The sequence below is a fragment of the Bos indicus x Bos taurus genome, chromosome 11 (assembly GCF_003369695.1).
Source record: "Bos indicus x Bos taurus breed Angus x Brahman F1 hybrid chromosome 11, Bos_hybrid_MaternalHap_v2.0, whole genome shotgun sequence".
Classification (NCBI taxonomy): domain Eukaryota; kingdom Metazoa; phylum Chordata; class Mammalia; order Artiodactyla; family Bovidae; genus Bos; species Bos indicus x Bos taurus.
In genome coordinates, this window is record NC_040086.1 from 101858993 (window position 1) to 101871007 (window position 12015).

The window sequence follows — 12015 nt, forward strand, 5'->3', positions numbered from 1 at the left end:
GCCTTGAATAGGAAATAGAATATGTGAAATTTAACTCATACTATTTTTCATTTTTGTATCCTTAGTGAAAGACTTTTGCCCTCGCCGAGTAGTTGTTTTTGTTCAGTCTCTCAGTCATGTCTGACTCTTTGCGACCCCGCACACTGCAGCCTGCCAGGCTTCTCTGTCCTCACTGTCTCCCAGAGGTGACTCGCTGAGAAATACTTGTTCTTTGGAGAGTGTGTAACGCAAGCACTGCTCCCTCCTATAGTGTCTCCCTCCTAGTATCTTCCCCCGCTGTCCATACATATTGGAGACGAGCCTTTATGAGGCGCTTCCAAACAGTCTGCTTGGAAATGTCTTTCGTTTCCCATTCAAATTTTTGTCTCCTGTGTTTAATTCTGTATTTCTGTTGCTTTTTCATTCTGCTGGTGTCTTCTGCTTGTCTTTCTCATTTTGGTGGCAATTTCAAGTGGAGTATTTGTCCAGACTTCAGGGTCCACCATGTTCAATAGATTATCAAGAGAAAGAGAGCTAGGCAGCATTAAGATCATGAAGAAAGAAAGTGAAAGTGAAGTCGCTCAGTCGTGTCGGACTCTCTGCGAATCCATGGACTGTAGCTACCAGGCTCCTCTGTCCATGGGATTTTCCAGGCAAGAGTACTGGAGTGGGTTGCCATTGCCTTCTCCAGGGGATCTTCCCAACCCAGGGGTCAAACCTGGGTCTCCTGCATTGCAAGCAGACGCTTTACCATCTGAGCCACCAGGGAAGTCTCATGAAGATCATGAAGAGCACAGCCCAGAAAGTTGTAGCCTTTATAGCAAACATGACAGTAAAAACTGAGATCCTATTGAGGCACTGCTGTGGTTTGTACAGTTGGAGTGTGCTTGTGTGCATGTGTGCTCAGTCACTTCAGTCGTGTCCAACTCTGTGTGACCCCAGGGAAGCCCCATAGCAGGCTTGCTGCTACTGCTTCTAAGTCGCTTCAGTCATGTCCGACTCTGTGGGACCCCGTGGACTGCAGCCTACCAACCTTCTCCATCCATGGGGTTCTTCAGGCAAGAGTACTGCAGTGGGGTACCATTGCCTTCTCTGCCATAGCATGCTTGCTGCTACTGCTGCTAAGTCGCTTCAATTGTGTCCGACTCTGTGCGACCCCATAGATGGCAGCCCACTAGGCCCCTCCGTCCCTGGGATTCTCCAGGCAAGAATACTGGAGTGGGTTGCCATTTCCTTCTCCAATGCATGAAAGGGAAAAGTGAAAGGGAAGTCGCTCAGTCATGTCTGACTCTTCGCGACCCCATGGACTGCAGCCCACCAGGCTCCTCCATCCATGGGATTTTCCAGGCAAGAGGACTGGAGTGGGGTGCCATTGCCTTCTCCATAGCGTGCTTAGTTTCACTTATTTTTTTGGTCCTTGGACTGCAAGATCAAACCAGTCAATCTTAAAGGAAATCAATTCTGAATATTCATTAGAAGGACTGATGCTGAAGCTCCAATACTTTGGCCACTTGATGTGAAGAGCTGATTCATTGGAAAAGACCTTGATGCTGGGAAAGACTGAAGGCAGGAGGAGACGGGGACAAGAGGACAAGGTGGCTGGCATCCCCGACTCAGTGGACATGAGTGTGAGCAGCTCCGGGAGACGGTGAAGGACAGGGGGGCCTGGCATGCCGCAGTCCACGGGGTCCCAAAGGGTCGGACATGACTGAGGGACTGAGCAACAGCAACAAATCAGAGTTAGTACTTGCTTTGTTATTATTGCAGAACTTTGTGGTGCTGCCATTTAAAACATACGTTAAGTTTTTATTGAAATCTATTGTGCATTTGGGGGGAAATTTTGACTCTTAGGAGTGAACTTAAAAAGGGTTGCCTGAATTATTCTGTATATCTGTAGGGGTAAACTTGGCAACAATTTTACTGGAAAGGGGCTTCTCTGTACAGGGGCTCTGCCCAATGGCATTCTTAAGACTTTGAAGTCCAGCTAACACCTGCCTCAGCCTAAACTTCTGCACACTGAGTCAGGAGTCCTCCCCTGTTTCCTCACCCCTCCCCTCTTCCATGGAGGTTAATCCATTGACCTGTGAGGATGAGAGGCGACTGTGAGTTAATGGCAGCGTCACAGACACAGTACCCTTCTGAATGTCCTAAACGTCAGCTCACATGGCGACAGTGCTGAGCAGTGAAGCCCTGGAAGAGTGGGCAGGACACCGGGAGTCTTCAGACTGGCCGCCTCTCCTGGTTTACATGTACCGTACGCTCTCTTCCATCCTGAAATGTCCCTGGCCTGGGTGGTGTGTTTCAAGTTAGTTTCAGCTGTCACTGCTCTGTAGGCTCTATAGCTCTATAGGCATGGATGCAGTGGCAGTGATGCCGCTGCTCTGTGTGACGGTGCGGGAGCAAAGGTCCTCCACGACTGGACCTTTGAAGCCAAGGCAGCACTGCATCTTGGGAACCTGATCCACACCTGTGTCACATCTTCCCTGCTTAAGGTTAATTTGTTCCCATTATCCTAGATAAGAAATTGGTAGCTTGTTAGGCTTGATATTCATTCTGAAATCCTCCTGTGTCCACGACCCAGACTTCAAGCCATCTCTGCCTGTTATCATATCTGCCAAAACTACCAATTGTTTTTCAATGTCAGAAGTTATTAGAAGCACTGGTGAAGCTCGTGGTGGAGTGTGACATTTTTCTGCTTCTTCGTCTAGGAAGTTTTTGAGAATGTTAATGTTGGGCGTCGGGACTAGAGCTGTTAGCAGCCATCACCAGTTAATTAGGTTAAAAGAATGTCAAGGGGTAATAATTAAATATTAAAATATGTTCTGTTGTAATTGTGATGGTGTGAGCTAAAAAACAGAAGAAATCAAGGCTCATGGGTCTTGTCAAGAAGAATACGGAGCTGCATTTATGGAGTCCCCGCTCCCTGGGCAGCACTGAACCGTGTTACGCGAGTTGCCATAGCTCCCAGAGTGAAACGAGGAGTTGCTGTCAGTGTCCAACTTCCACAGGCCCGCCCGTCCGTCTATCCCCGCTGCTCCTGACCCCTCTCTGCCTCACTCCTCCTCCTAGGAGAGGCCCTCTCTATTTCCCTCCCTGTCCTTCTCTCAGCCTTAGGACACCCTCTGAGCTATCAGTCTGATAGAAAATTAGGTTTGTGATAAAATTTCTAAAAACTACATTCCTAGAAGGCTTCCCTTCCTATAAGGAACTATTAAACAGTAGTTTTTCTTGCTGAAGGTAATATAATAGTGTTAGCTGTTAAGAGCTCAATAAACTGTATCTGATTTTTTCCTCAAAGTCTCCCTGTTGGAGTGCCCAGCACCTCCAAACTGGATTTCAGGCAGAATAGACTGCATTTCTGCTCCCTGCCACACCCGCTCTGCTTCCCACACCAGTAAGTCCTGACAAGCAAAAATTCAGGTTATATTCCAGGTCAGCAGGCCTCAAATTTTTAAATGAAAGTAGGTTTTGCCCCCCCCCCTTTTTTTTTCATTTTAGAGATTGGACAGCACAGACAGCAAATAGCCAGATAGATAATGCATTTCTTTATGCTAGCTTGCCATGGGCTGTGGAGCGTGAACACCTCCGTGCACTCTCCCACTGCTCCCATGTGGGTGGAGCTCGGCAGGGCTGGTCACCACACAGTGGCTTGAGCATCTAGCCTCCCCCTCGACACTGTTGGACTGTTAGAATGCCTCTAACGGAGCTCAAGTGAGGCGCTTGCACTTCGGCTCTTAGTAGAAGCATCACCTGGCAGTTGAAAGCAGAGTTTTGGGCCATGTCTCAAGTCTTATAGGTATTGAGCTTTGCACTGCTCTTTCTTGACCCTAAAAGCAGTTTTTGGAGCTAAGATCTTCATGTCTGTTGTTCAAACTGATGTTAGAGTGTGTGCAATTTGACTGTCGTATTGAATTAGGGCTTCCCTGGTGGTTCAGTCAGTAAAGAATCTGCCTGCAATGCAGGAGACTTGGGTTCGATCCCCGGGTTGGGAAGATCCCCGGTTGGGAGGAGGGCATGGCAACCCACTCCAGTATTCTTGCCTGGAGAATCTGCATGGACAGAGGAGCCTGGCAGGCTGCAGTCCATGGGGTCGCAGAGTTGGACATGACTGAGCAACTAAGCACGGCGCATATTGAATTAAGTCACATTTGCAGAGTTGCTTCCACTCACCACAGCATCACAGTCCTGGTATAGAGCTGGGTTTTTCAGAAGATGAAGACTAGTTTCCGAGGCACGACACACATCAGCGTCAGGACTGGCTGGCTGGCCTGAGTCTGGTAAGCAGGGTGCAGCCTCCCATTGGCATGTGTGGTGTTTTATGATGGCTGTTTCTGAAAACCTGCTGTGGAATCAGTAAGTTTTAACAGGGAAGTGACTGTTTATAAATATACATGTCCTATAAAGAAGTTTAGTCCTTTTGGTATATGCATATTTAACATCCACCCCGCCACCCCCCACAGCCTCTTTGATTAGGTGATTCAACTTTTCTTGTCTTGCTTTTTTTAGGTTGTAACTATACTCTGGGGAGAGACTTAGTATAGGGTCTGATCCTAGGCAGTGAGCTTACTTAGCACAGTGTTAGTGGCTTCCCTGCATGGTGTTCATCCCTTCATTCCAGGCTTGGGAGGGGCTGCAAAGCAGGGAGTGATGGCACTTTCATCCTGATACGAGAAAGTGAAGGTGCGGGCTCTCTAGTGGAAATACTGTTAATGAGTTGGCTGGAATTGAATTTCAAAACTCTAAATCTTGTAAATTTTTCTAAGGTAAAAACTTGACTACGTCACTATCATGAGATCCTGTTAGTTTCATAAAAGGGTCCCGTGAAGTGGTTTCATTGGATGGTGTAAGAGGTGGTGGCTTTGAAGCATTTTGTATTTTATCAGTTTGACATTTGGCTAATGGATTGGTGAGGTCAAGGGTGTTTTGTTTTTGGTACTAATGCAAAAGTAAATGCAAAAATGAATTATGACTTTTTAAAGACTTTAACACAGATTTGTTTGAAAGGAAAGTGAGTATCAAACTTGGGAATACAGAAATAAGACTATAGGAAAATAAGCCCGTGTTGTGTATAGTGGCATATATTCTATGTTTATCCTATGCCTGTGCTATCTTTGTGCTTGGCTTCAAACTACGTGTTTGTTTACATGCAATATTTTTTGAAATAAAAAGAACAGGCATCCAAAAACTTGGGTTATAGAAAGGGGACTTTTTAAAATTCTTACCATCTGATTAGGTGGTATGTTTTAGACTTTTAGTATGTAAGTAAAACAGCCTTGAGACTAAATAGCACATTTTGCTTGGAATACCCCATCCAGAGGAATCCACTGCTTCTCTGCACTGTACATATGTACATAGTGTCCACGATTAGATTGTAAGCTCCTCGAGGGCAGGAACTTGTCGTCTTGTCTTGGGAGTTCCTGCAGTGCCGAGTGTGAAGTGCCTTGCACAGCGTAGGTGCTGGTGACACAGAGAAGGAGTGAGTAGCTTCCTGCCACCTTTATGACGAAGCTTGGTTTACTTTCTCCGCTGTGTTGAGAACTGCAAAGTACTAATGATGGGAAGAGGGCAAAATTCTTTCTTGGATTTCAGCTGGGTCTCCTGAGCTGAAGCAGACCATGCTGTCTCCTTGGCACTAGTTATCTTCTTGCCCTGAAGACATACTAGTGTCCTGAGCTTTTATATGATAAAAGGGCGGCAGTCTCTGGGCAAAGTTTGAAGTGGGAAAGATTATAGAGAAAATGAAGTGGAAATTTTGGAGGGTGTTCATCAAATGCAGTCCTGTGGGGCAATCTTACTTTAGTTATTACTAAAGGAAAGGATAGCAATTCTCTTTCTTTACCAGTTAGCTGGTTGGCCAATTTTCCAGTTAACAAAAGATTGTTGGGTTTTTTTTTAAACTTTTTCCCATTTTGCATTCCCCCCTCAATTGCTCTTTATGATTCTAGTACTTAGAGTCTATTAAAGTTGCTGTGAATATCCAGTGCTGTACATAATGGCAGTTTTGTAAATGTGAAATAACCTCAATTATGTTGTGTTTTGTATGCAGAGCCACTAGTATTGTTATCTTGGCCACTTTTTTAATTCAAAATAAATAAAATAATCAAGTTATTTGTATATTGTGTGCATATTTTGTCGGGGTCACCAGTTTGTAGCAAGGGTTAGAAACCTTCTGCCCCACCCAGCACCAGCAAAGGCACTTCGAGAAGAGAAGGGGGAGAGCTGTGCCTCAGAGAAATGGCCGTCAGCAAGGGCCCCAGAATCAATGCAGAATGCCTTCAATGGTTTATTCTAGAGAAAGTTGAGGAATGTAAGGGGAAATCAGACAGCTTCAGTAGGCTGTTAGACCACAAATACTTAATGTCAGTTGACGAGTATCTGGTGAGTGTTTAAGTGAAGTGCTCATTACCAGGATTTCATCAACAATAAGCATGTGATTCAGACAAATCCTCCTGGTGAGAACAACCAGAAACACCAAACAGGAGAAAGAAAATGAATACATGCCTCAATGTGTGGTAATAAAACTTCTGAAAGATCAAAGAGAAAAAAAAACTTTAAGCAAAAAAAAAAAAAAACACAAATATTTTCTCAAAAGAAAACAAGTTAACCTTAAAAAGAAAAAATTAGTAAGATTTAAAGATGACTTCTCATGGAAATGGTAAAGATGAGAAGGCAGTGAACAGGGGCCTTTGGGGGCTGAGAGAGTAACTTGCAACCTCGTATTCAGAGCGCGGCAGAAAAGTCAGACATGTTCAGACAAACAAGAATGGAAAATGAAAGCACCAGAGGAAATTCTAGAGTGGTGTCAGGTGGAAGGCAGTTAAAGAGCACTAGGAAGGGGAGGCGGGAGAGCAAGGCTATGAACGTGGGAAGCAAACAGAACGTCCTGAGGTTCTGAAACAAAACATGCCTGCAAGTCAGGAGTGTTTGGTTCTGTAGTCTGAGTCCTGTCTAGGAGCAGGCATAACTAATCCATGTGAGACTGGATACGTTTTTTTCTCTAAACACTTAAAGAAAATCAAAGGGTCTTTAATTAAGCTCATGGAGGACGGAAACCAGAACATTTTAGAAAGAATCCCTTAGAAGAAATGGGGTAGCTGTCATAGTCAACAAGAGTCCTAAATGCAGTACTTAGGTGCAATCTCAAAAACGACAGAATAATCTCTGTTCATTTCCAAGGCAAACCATTCAGTATCTCAGTAATCCAAGTCTGTGCCCCAACCATTAATGCCAAAGAAGCTGAAGTTGAATGGTTCTGTGAAGACCTACAAGGCCTTCTAAAACTAACACCAAAAAAAGGATGTCCTTTTCATCACAGGGGACTGGAATGCAAAAGCAGGAAGTCAAGAGAACCTGAAGTAACAGGCAAGTTTGGCCATGGAGTACAAAATGAAGCAGGGCAAAGGCTAACAGAGTTTTGCCAAGAGAACACACTGGTCATAGCAAACACCCTCTTCCAACAACACAAGAGACAACTACGGGCAACAGTTATAACTGGACATGGAATAATGGACTGGTTCCAAGTTGGGAAAGGAGTACATCAAGGCTGTATATTGTCACCCTGCTTCTTTAACTTATATGCAGAGCACATCATGAGAAATGCAGGCTGGATGAAGCACAAGCTGGAATTGAGATTGTTGGGAGAAATATCAGTAACCTCAGATAAGCAGATGACACCACCCTATGGTAGACAGTGAAGAGGAACTAAAGAATCCCTTGATGAAGGTAAAAGAGGAGAGTGAAAAAGCTGACTTTAAACATTCAAAAAATGAAGATCATGGCATCCAGTCCCATCACTTCATGGCAAATAGATGGGGAAACAATGGAAACAAAGACTTTACTTTCTTGGACTCCAAAATCACTGCAGATGATGACTGCAGCCATGAAATTAAGACACTTGCTCCTTAGAAGAAAAGCTATGACAAACCTAGACAGCATATTAAAAAACAGAGACTTTGCCAACAAAACTATGGTTTTTCCAGTAGTCATGAATGGATGTGAAGAGTTGGACCATAAAGAAGGCTGAGTGCTGGAGAATGGATGCTTTGAACTGTGGTGTTGGAGAAGACTCTTGAGAGTCCTTTGGACTCAAGTAGATCAAACCAGTCAATCCTAAAGGAAATCAACCCTGAATATTCATTGGAAGGACTGATGCTGAAGCTGAAGCTCCAGTATTTTGGCCATCTGATATGAAGACCTGACTCACTGGAAAAGACCCTGATGCTGGGAAAGACTGAAGGCAGGAGAAGATGATGACAGAAGATGAGACAGTTGGTTGGCATCACCAATTGAATGGATATGAGTTTGAGCAAGCTCCAGGAGATAGTGAAGGACAGGGAAGCCTGGCATGCTACAGTCCTTGGGGTCACAAAGAGGTGGACATTATTGAGCGACTGAACAACAACAACAAAAGGCAAGAAAGGAGAAAAAATTAACAGAATAGTCTGTGAAAATGAAAAGCAAATAAGATAATGGATTTACACTAAAATAGAGCAGTAATTACAGTGGTAATTACATCAAATATAAATAAACCATCCAATCAAAGCAAGACTGTCAGACTGGTTTTTTTAAGTGTTAAAAGTGATGAAATATAAGGATATAGGAACTTTTAAAGGATGGAAAACTATACCATGCAAACATTAATCAAAAGGTAGTTGATATTTCATTGGATTGGAAGACTCAGTATTGTCAAAATGACTATACCACCCAAGGCAGTCTACAGATTCAGTGCAATCCCTATCAAATTACCAATGGCATTTTTCACAGAAGTAGAACAAAAAAATTTTTTTATTTGTGTGCAAACACAAAAGACTCCAAATAACCAAAGAAATCTTGAGAAAGAAAAACAGCTGGAGGAATAAGGCTCCTTGACATCAGACTATACTAAAAAAAACTACAGTTGTTAAAATAGTATGGTACTGGCACAGAACCAGAAATACAGATCATTGGCACAGGATAGAAAGCCCAGAGACAAACCCATGCACTTACGGCCAATAATACATGACAAAGGAGGAAAGAATATACAATGGAGAAAAGAACTTCTTTAATAAGTGGTGCTGGAAAAATTGGACAGCTACATATAAAAGAATGAAATTAGAACACTCTTTAAAAGTACACACAAAAATAAACTCAAAATGGATTACAGACCTAAATGTAAGACCAGACACGATAAAACTCCTAGAGGGAAACAAAGGCAGAACACTCTGACATAAATCACAGCAATACCTTTTTGGATCCATCTCTTAGAGTAATGGAAATAAAAACAAACTGGACCTGATTAAACTTAAAAGCTTTTGCACAGCAAAGGAAATCATAAATAAATTGAAAAGGCAACATACAGAATGGGAGAAAATATCTGAAAATGATGTAACGGACAAGGAATTAATCTCCAAAACATATAAACCACTCACACAGCTCAATATCAAAAAAAAAAAAAAGAAAAGAAAAAGCCCAATCCAAAACTAGGCAGAAGATTTAAATAGACATTTTTCCAAAGAAGACATCAGTTTAGTCGCTCAGTCACGTCCAACTCTGCGACCCCATGAACCACAGCACACCAGGCCTCCCTGTCCATCACCAACTCCCAGAGTCCACCCAAACCCATGTCCATTGAGTCGGTGATGCCATCCAACCATCTCATCCTCTGTCATCCCCTTCTCCTGCCCTCAGTCTTTCCAGGCATCAGGGTCTTTTCAAATGAGTCAGCTCTTTGCATCAGGTGGCCAAAGTATTGGAGTTTGAGCTTCAGCATCAGTCCTTCCAATGAATATTCAGGACTGATTTCCTTTATGATGGACTGGTTGGATCTCCTTGCATTCCAAGGGACTGACTCTCAAGAGTCTTCTCCAACCCCACAGTTCAAAAGCATCAATTCTTCGGCATTCAGCTTTCTTTATAGTCCAACTCTCACATCCATACATGACCACTGGAAAAAACCATAGCCTTGACTAGACGGACCTTTATTGACAAAGTGATGTCTCTGCTTTTCAATGTGCTGTCTAGGTTGGTCATAACTTTCATTTCATGGCTGCAGTCACCATCTGCAGTGATTTTGGAGCCCAGAAAAATAAAGTTAGCCACTGTTTCCACTGTGTCCCCATCTAGTGATGGGACCGGATGCCATGATCTTAGTTTTCTGAATGTTGAGCATTAAGCCAGCTTTTTCATGCTACTCTTTCACTTTCATCAAGAGGCTCTTTAGTTCTTCTTCATTTTCTGCCATAAGGGTGGTGTCATCTGCATATCTGAGGTTATTGATATTTCTCCCGGCAATCTTGATTCCAGCTTGTGCTTCCTCCAGCCCAGCATTTCTCATGATGTACTCTGCGTAGAAGTTAAATAAGCAGGGTGACAATATACAGCCTTGACATATAGATGGTCAAAAAGCACATAAAAAAATGTTCAATGTCACTGACTATTGTTGTTCAGTTGTTCAGTCATGTCCAACTCTTAGGGATCCCATGGACTACAGCACACCAGGCTTCCCTGTCCTTCACTATCTCCTGGAGTTTGCTCAACTCATGTCCATTGAGTTGGTGATGCCATCCAGCCATCTTGTCCTCTGTCATCCCCTTCTCCTCCTGTCTTCAATCTTTCCCTGCATCAGGATCTTTTCCAGTGAGTCAGCTCTTCACATCAGGTGGCCAAAGTATTGGAGTTTCAGCTTCAGTATCAGTCCTTCCAGTGAATATTCAGGGTTGATTTCCTTTAGGATTGACTGGTTTGATCTCCTTATAGTCCAAGGGACTCTCAAGAGTTCTCTAAAACCACTGTCTGAAAGCATCAATTCTTTAGCATTCAGCCTTCTTTATGGTCCAACTCTCACATCTATTCATGACTGCTGGAAAAACCATAACTTTGACTTTACAGATCTTTGTCAGCAAAGTGATGTTTCTACTTTGTAATATGCTGTCTAGTTTTGTCATAACTTTTCTTCCAAGGAACAAGTGTCTTCTAATTTCATTGTTGCAGTCACTGTCCACAGTGATTCTGGAGTCCAAGAAAATAAAACCTGTCACTGTTTCCATTTTTTCCCTGTTTGCCATGAAGTGATGGAACCAGATTCCACGCATTCCAACCTTTTTTGAATGTTGAATTTTAAGCCAGCTTTTTCACTCTCCTCTTTCACCCTCTTCAAGGGGCTCTTTAGTTTCTCTTTACTTTCTGCCATTAGAAAGGGCTGGTTCTAGTAATCCTTTTTAAATCCATTTTGAGTTTATTTTTGTGTATCGTATTAGGGAGTGTTCTAATTTCATTCTTTTACACATAACTGTCCGGTTTTCCCAGCACCACTTAATTGATGAGATTGTCTTTTCTCCATTTTATATTCTTGCCACTTTTGTCATCGATTTGTTGACCATGTTTTTGTGGGTTTATCTCTGGGCTTTCTGCCCTGTTCTGTTGATCTGTATTTCTCTTTTTCTGTCAGTACCATGCTGTTTTGATGACTGTAGCTTTGTATTATAGTCTGAAGTCAAGGAGCCTTATTCCTCCAGCTCTGTTTTTCTTTCTCAAGATTGTTTTGTCTATTTGGGTCTTTTGTATACTAATTCTCTTCTGTAAAGCTTGCTTTGAAGATTGTGCTGGCCACTACCCTAAAACAGCTCCAGCAAGGACATTATGTGGGCAGCCAAAGGGGTGGATGGTAGCAGAAACTGTGGATACCTCTCACATATGCTCGTGACTCCCCTGAGTCCACAGTTAGATGTGGTAGCAGTGTCAGCAGTACCTGACACCTTCTCAGCTTGAGCATTGGTTTCTCTCCTCTCCTGTCTGAGGGCTTCTTCTGGCACCCCAGGGACTTACTTGGTTGCCAGATAGCAGTAGTCTTGGGGAGTCAACTCCCCTGAGGGCAACTCTAAAGCAATGGGGAATGAGAAATGAGGGTTAGTCCCTGGGAGGGATGATTTCAAGGGGTGTTCCCATGGTTTTTTGGAGGATCCCCCAATGGGATGCACCTGGTAACCTACAGTAGTATCCTGCCCATCAACCTAGACTTTACTGACCTCTTTCCCTTTCCTGTCTCCCATCCCTACACGT